Raw genomic sequence first — 8,791 nt, 5'->3', positions numbered from 1 at the left:
TTATCAAACCAAGTGGTATGTTGTTTTTAACGTCTCTCGCCCAAAGAATACTATGTACAAACCAAACCAAGAACAATGATTGCTTGTTCTTATTTGAAATTCTTTTACATTTCAACGCTTCTAGCAAATTTATGTTTTTGAAGCTTGGACCAACAAGGGACACCAGGTCATCAAGATCACTCAACTTGCCTTTGACTTTTTTCGGTGTGCGGGGTGCTTTTTGGGTTAGAATAGGTATAACTTGAGAAGGAAAAGGAGGATAACATTTTAATCTAGTAACTATTGCAAACTCCCTCTAACCAAAACAAACAGGCATACTAAAGTAATTTATCCACACCTCATCCATCTTATCTTTGTTTTCATACATAAATCCATACTTGAGAAAATCATATACCATTTTCATTTGGAAATAAGCATTGTTGTCCTCCAGCAAATCAAGATATTGCCCAAAGCAGTTGTCCCTGAAATAAGCTTCCAAATTTTTTTCTCAAAGTATTTTTCTGAATGTGTCAAAAGATTTTCCCATGGCTGACTTAACCATGAAATCACTCGTTAAATCTGTGGCACCATCGCACTGCATTCTCATAGGATAACTATCAATACTAAAAAATTTGACCAACTCTTTAGTGGAAGGGCTATTAGAATTTGGATCATCTCTTTTGAAACATTCCTCCTCCCTATGTTCATTATCTTCTGCTTCTAATTGAGATAACGCTTGTAAAGCAAGCTCATAGAGTGGTAGCTGCTTCACTTGTTTCTTTACTTGGACTTGATTCGATTTATTTTTGGGGGGAGCCGTATAATCTCAAAATAATAGGAACATAAAATAAATTATAATTGATTAATGGATCGTTAAAAAGGGATAATCGTATATCTGACATATACAACAGTAAAATAACAATTTCAATAGATCATACATCTATTGCACTAGGTAGGTTATCTATTGCAACATATAACTAACCTGTTGCAATGGATGAGTAATTTATTGCAACAATAAAAATAGATTACTCATCTATTAAAATAGATGACTGGTCTATTGCACTAGGTATATTACATGTTTCAATATATGACCAACCTGTTACAACAGATGAGTAATCCGTTGGAAATAATAAAAAAAGTCCACTCATCTATTGAAACATATCACTCCTTTGTTGCACCAGATAGGTTATCTGTTGCAATATATATCCAACCCATTTCAACGGATGAGTAATCCGTTAGAACAGTAAAACAGATCACTCATCTGTTGCACCAGGTAGATTTTTGTTGCAATATATAACTAACCTATTACGACGGATGAGAAATCCATTGAAAATAATAAAAATAGATCATTTATTTGTTGAAACAGATCACTCATCTATTGCTAAATGAGTTATCTGTTGGAACTATTATAAATTGTCAATATTATTTAGGTTTCTTCCAAATAGAAAAGTCGTCGTCTGTCGCAATAGATGAATGATCTGTTAGATTGTTTATCTGTTGTACCAAATTTTTATTATTACATTAGATTTTTTTCTGTTGTATCAGATTTTCATTTGTTGCATCAGATTTTCATCTATTGCATCAGATATTTTATTTGTTGCAACAAATGATTCATTTATTGTATCAGATAATTCATCTGTTGCAGAAAAAAAGTATCAAAATTTTGTTCAATAAAATAATAGCACGATCACCATTTAATATTAAATACACCATTTTTACCAAGAAAAATAACAAATCAACCCACAACACCAACACAACACACTCACTAAGAACATCAACGGTGACCAAAAATCACGAACATTGTTGTTTTGCATTTGTGCAAACACAAACAACAAAAATTAAACTTCAAAAAACTCAACAGACATGTACAAATTGAATTAATAGTTCGACTACAAGAACTACAATAACAACCAAAAATTATATTTCACACTAGAAAGAGTAGAGAAGAAATTACAGAAAATAGGATTTTCTTAAGTCCATATTTCAAATTTAAGTAAGAAATATTAAAATTATTAACCAATACTAGAAGAGCAGTTGGTTCTCTTTTTATTCATAACTAAAAAGACATAATTTTTTACTTGTGAAAGAAGAAATGGGACGACGAAGAACTCAAATTTGTTGTCGCCGGAGAACACTGTTGTCACGTCGATTGACGGTTGAAAGTTGAAAAGGAACTCGCCCAACTATTTTTCACCGGAGGTTGAAGTCGCCAAGGGTTGAAGGGAGAAATTTTGCAGAACTGTTGATTGAGGGAGAGAGAGAGGAGAGAGACGGTTGATGATTTGGAGAGGAGAGGGGTGTGGGTTGATTTGTATTTTTGAAAGTGGGTTGATTTGTATTTTTGAAAAGATTAGAAAGTTTTGAAAATATTAGTCAAGTCCACAATTAACTTAATCAAATTTTCTAATTATGTTTGACCCTTTATGTTGGTTAATATCACTAATCCTTCTTTCAAGACGTTCCTTCAATTTTTTGTAGTTACTTTGACTTTACTGTAACTTGTCTTAAAATCTATTGCAGTGTAGTGATCAAAGAAACTCATTTTGTGTAACCAATACTAAGTCTTTCATTTTCAACTAGTACTCTGCTTTAGTATATATATATATATATATATATATATATATATATCATGATGTTGCTACTTATACTCTAATAAAAAAGTGAGACTTTAGTAATAAGCAAGAAAGGCTCTTTTTTTTATTTTATATTCGGTTGGTTTAGTTGGCGAACAACATATTTTCATTCAACTTAAAATTCATATGACGAAAAGAAACTTTTAAGATTTTTATGTGAATATTTTAAAAAAAAATATATAGAAACTTCGGGAGGACTTTCTATACATGCTTTTAATGTACGTTTTATTTATATCATACGTCATAATGGATGATAAAAGAAACAATCGGCTCTGGAACTAAATTCACACATTCAAATTAAGTTAAGAGATCAAAGGCAAATTTTCTTTGACAAATAATAATACCGATTCTTGAAGTACTTCCAGACCCAAAAATATAATAATGCAAACGCCCAAGTCCATAATCTTGATTTAATTGTTTAGAAACAATTTGAGAAAGAAGATTTCTTTTAGATCATTTTTTATTAATGTCGTCAACATAGGTATCGTGAACCAAGTGATGTCACGTGACACCACTTAATATGGAGGTTTGAACCTTAGCCTAACTAACCACAATTTTGGCAAATATATATAAGAAAGATTACACCACTAAATATGAAGGTTTGAACCTCATTCTAAGCATATTTTTGGCAAATATAACTTCTAAGCTTAAAATTGTGGTCAAGTAGAATAGAAAATAAACCACGATATCTTGTAACTTCAAATATCACAAAATCAATTGGTTCAAGGCTATATTCTATATATTAGAAGAGCACTTCAACGTGTCTGTTTAGTGGTATTAAATATCGATTTGAGGGTACTAAAGTCATTTTACAAAATCATTTCACTAAGAGAAATTGTATTTTATTCTTTGTTGTTTGGACCTTCTCAAAAGTTTTGAAAAACATTCATATTTTTCTATTTAATTACACACCATGCATGCAATAAATGCTCCTTGAAGGATATGGTGGGACCAATTAACTTTTCTATTTGTCATAAATTATATGGCACGTGTCTCTTCCGTCTTTTTTCATTTCTATTTTCAAGAGAAAATATTTGATTGATGTATTTTTTTTTGTTAAAATGTAGTATTATTTTATTAGGTCAATATAAAATTGTTTAAATCCTAATAATTAATACACTTAATAAAAGTAGAAAAAAAATTTAAACTTTATTCAAATTTTATGTTAAAAATAAAATTTCCTTCTTTACTTGTTTATTTTATTAAAAAAAGAAAAAATTATTATTTTAGTTTGATACTATTTTTATCATTAAGTATGAAATACATAACCAAATTTAAATTTTAAAGTATATATAATAAAATTAATTTTGTAAAATAAATTTTTAATAAATATTCTTTTAAGATTTATATCAAAGTCAACATATACCAAATAAGAAAAAACGAAAGAATAACATCTAATAAGATTTTACTTTTGCAAAGAGTACATATACTTACATATTATAAGCATTTGATTAAATATACCATTTTTATGAGTTGTTTTTCAATTGAAATGTTTAATGTAAATTATCTATTAGATTGTACTCATTTTCACTACCTCAAACCCAGAATAATTTTTTAAATATTTCATTATGTTAAACTTAATATAAAAAGCACATTGTATTCATATAAATTTATTCTATCAATTTGATATCTTTTTAATTTATTTTTCTAAAATTAAAACCCTATCGAACTTATGATTTAAATTAAAGAAACTTAATAGCTAATCCGTACGATTATATCAGTTTGTAACATCCCTAGAATCAACTATAAAACTAAATAACACCTTTCCTCGATGATTACTATATTTATAGATTATTGAAAATTTTAAATTTAATTAGAACATCAATAGGTTATGTATATATTTAAATCAAAATAGATGATGTATATTTTATTTATATTTATTTAAATTATTATTTTGATAAAAATACATTATTAATTTTATTTTTTAAAATATTGAGCCTGTGCTAACATGGACCGTTAGAAAAGCTACTTTCAACAAGTTAGCTTGTAGGAATTGAATAAAAGATTAAGGGTATTTTAGTCACTTTATAAGATTATTTGTTTAAAGAATTTGTCTTTTGTGCTGCATTATTTGTATCTTATTAAAGTGTTAGAAAAAGTCCACTATCTTTCATTTAATTACAAATTGCAAACCAAAATTCACAAAAAATACCAAAAAAGCATTGCAAACTGCAAAATGTATGCGAGAAATACTCAAATCCTTCACAACATGTGAAGATTGCAGCAAAAAAATCTTCAAGTCCTAAGCTCCGATTCCATGTTAAGTTCATGAAAAATTTCCAGATTTGAGAGAAAAAAGTTGAGAGAAATAAAAAGTATCTTCATTAGTTAGCTCAAGTTGGTGCCTTCCTCTATATATACAAAGTGACAGTTGTTGTTTCTAGCTAACTTGCTAATTGTAACAAACTCTGACTAATACCTCTACTAATAATACTATCAACACATGTGTAAAATAATTATACTGTTATACACATTCAAGGTACATCTCTAAATTAGGATGAACACGTGTTTATTTATTGAGAGGCAATATGTAAGACAGTGTGGTATAACCTAGAAAAGTACATATCTCTTGAAGAATAAAATGATAAAAATACCCCTCTTTTGCAATTTATAGACAATAAGCACACATGTCGAATGTGTAGTTAATTAAAAAATATAAAATATTTGAATGACTGTCGAAATTATATCAGTGTCGGTTAAATTGAAATAGAAAAAAAAATTATAAATCACAATAATTAAAAACTTAAATTATTTTAAGGATTGATTATGTAAATTCTATTTGTATCACATAAATTAACAGAAAGAATAAGATAAATTGGGCTCGTGCTAGCACGGGCCGTTGATATCTTGTCTTATCTATAAATGTGATAATTAATATTGTTGTTCTCCTCTCTCTCTCTCTCTCTCTCTCTCTCTCTCTCTCTCTACACACACACACACACACACACATATATATATATATATGTATATACATATACATATAATAATTATAACTTGCAAAGATCAGAAAAATTGAAAAATATTAGTAAACTAATTTATGAGCATAGAGTTAATTTCTTTTCTAATTTCTCAATTCAAGTTCATCTTTGCAATCAGAAAAATGAAGAAGAAAGTCATCAAGTGGATCAATTATTTTAATCAAGTCTTTTTGTGTGTGATGAAAAATATATGATTTTATTTATAATTTCATGTGACGAGAATTCATGCTAGTTAAATTTGATGGTTTAAGCATAATTTTATACTAAATTAGGAAAAAAAAATTAGACTCATAAAATGAACACCGAGAATCAATTGATTCTCTCTCTATAGTTGATTCTTAGTATTGATTCTCAATTGACTAGAAAAGAGATTCTAAAAATAATTTGATCTTAATTCATAGCATTAACTTAATTTTTAACTTTATCAATAATTTTAATTTTAAATATATAAAATATGTTTGATATTTTCAAAAGCAATGGATAAAATTGTCTACAAAAAAAAAATTTAATTTACAAAAGATAATTAAGAAATACATCAGAACCATACTCAATTCATTAGAAATAAAATATAACTTTCCTCTCTTCTTCATCCCCGCGGTATTTGTACAAAACTCTTTCTCATGGAAAAATAAATTTTTAAAGATAAATACTAAAAAAGAAGAAATAAAATAATGAATTATTCGTGCAACAGAAAAAAGTTCTTCACGGTCAATATATATATTTTTCTTAAACTACTTTAAATAAAGTTCATAAAAAAATATTAATTTTGTTAAGGCTGTTTTCATTGAAAAAAATTAATTAAATAATTAATTTTGATTAAAAAATTAACAAAAGATAGTCAAATTAAAGTTTTTTGGTCTTCTGAGTAGCAAAGAAAACTATTAAAGCTTTTGGGTCTGGTACTTCATAAAGCATGAAGTACAAGAAATTTAATAAATAAAATAATTAAAGGATATTTAACGTTTATATTTTACAATTGCTTGATTAAATAATATATAAGTATGAAAAATAAAACATTATAATGTAAGATTCTAAAAATGATTTATCGATTAGTTAAATAATATGGGAATTTGAGTGGTTCAATTGATTAACTACCTAAACTTCACTTTTATTGGTTAATATTTAATTTTTTTATTTTTGTAATCTCCTCCCCATTTCCCTTTGACCTACTACCTATTAATTATTTTTAAAATAGTTAATTAAATAATTAAAATTATAATAAAAAACTTAATAGTAGCTTCTCATACTATGACACATGCACCAAGTGTAAAGGTCCATTTAGCAAGAAGAACATAAAGTAGCTTCATCTATATCAACCAAATGTTACAATATTATAGGATTAAGAAATTAATTAAATAATTACAAAATATAAAATCATGACATAAAAGTAATTAATTGAAAAGACTAAAATTAAGTTGAAAACTTTTGTGAGAACTACAAGTTTTTTGGTCTTGTGAGTAGCAAAGAAAACTATTAAAGCGTTTTGGTCTTGTACTTCATAAAGCATGACGTACAAGTAATTTAATAAATAAATAATTAAAGGATATTGAACGTTTATATTTTTCAATTGACTTGATTAAATAATATATAAGTATGAGAAATAAAACATTATAATGGAAGATTCTAAAAATGATTTATCGATTATTTAAACAATATGAGAATTTGAATTTTCAATTGATTAACTACCTAAAGTCCACTTTATTGGTAAATATTTGATTTTTTGCTTTGTAATCTCCTTCCTAATTCCCCTTGCCCAACTACCAATTATTTATTTTTAAAATAGTCAATTAAATAATTGAAATTACAATAGAAAACTTAATAATAATTTCTCATACTATGGCACATGCACCAAGTACAAAGGTTCATATAGCAAGAAAGAAGATAAAGTAGCTTCACCTATATCAACCAAATATCACAATAGTATAGGATTAAGAAATTAATTAAATTGTTATAAAAGATAAAATCATGACATAAAAGTAATTAATCGAAAAGATTAAAATTAAGTTGAAAACTTTTGTGAGGACTACCAAAATCCTTGGATTGTCTCTTATATATATATACAAGTTTTATAAGGCATGTGCTAAGACCGGGCCAATTTTTAAAAAATTTAATATCTTATATAATAATATAATTAAATATATAAAATAATTACAACTCACAAAGATCATAAATTAAAAAAAAAATATTTTTGTGAGTTTATGAACATATATTCTATAGCTATAAATTGAAATATATTTCTTCAGATATTTTTTAAGTCTTAATTTTATTCATAATTTCATGGGGCAATAATTTAAGTTAGTTAATAAGGTAATTTAAACTTAGTTTTACTTTAAATTAATGAAAAAAACAACAACTAATTTCATTAAAATGAACCTCAAAAATCTATTAGTTCTTTACATTTAGTTTAATTCCTAAGAATATTAATTCACAAGTAATCAAAAAAATATTTAAAAATAATATGCTCTTAATTAATACAACTATTGTCACGACCTGAGTCGAGACCCTAGCCGCGACGAGCATCCCGAACTATAAAGGCCCGAGTGCTCTTCACTTTCTGAACATCATACACATGTTCACACACCATAAAAGAGAATGCCGAAAAAACACATCGATACGGAATCATGGTCAAATAATATAATTAAAAGGGATCAACTCAACATGCAATTTATAACTTCTAACAACATTTAACAATAGTTTGTGAAATATCTAATACATAGGAACCAACATCATATCTAAAACTAGGACAAGGCCCCCAGTAGACCATAAATAGAAGAAACAACAGAAATCTGAAAATTGGGTCTTCCAAAATAGAGAAGGCTCACCAACTGCAACTTATTACACACAACCGATCTACTGCTGGCAAGGACCACGGGATTGTGCCTCAGATCCAGAGATACAGAGGGGCAATACATATGAATTGGTATGTGAAACAAATCCAAAATAATAGCATTTTTATTTCACAATATAGTTGAGAACATTTCGTAAAACATTACATATAAGATAAATAATCACATGGACATAATTTAGAATTTCAAATGTCTTCTTACAATCATAACTCAACACCTTGTTATTCTTCAAAGCTAATCAGTATACCCTACAAATCTGTACTTCCATGGGCTATAGCCTCCAATCCAAGTGTGACGCAAGAATTGGAGATTTTAATAAGTTGGTATACCCCCTTACAAGTATACCATGGCATAA

The sequence above is a fragment of the Capsicum annuum genome, chromosome 4 (assembly GCF_002878395.1).
Source record: "Capsicum annuum cultivar UCD-10X-F1 chromosome 4, UCD10Xv1.1, whole genome shotgun sequence".
In the NCBI taxonomy this organism is placed as follows: domain Eukaryota; kingdom Viridiplantae; phylum Streptophyta; class Magnoliopsida; order Solanales; family Solanaceae; genus Capsicum; species Capsicum annuum.
Note: the sequence above shows the minus strand (reverse complement) of the source record.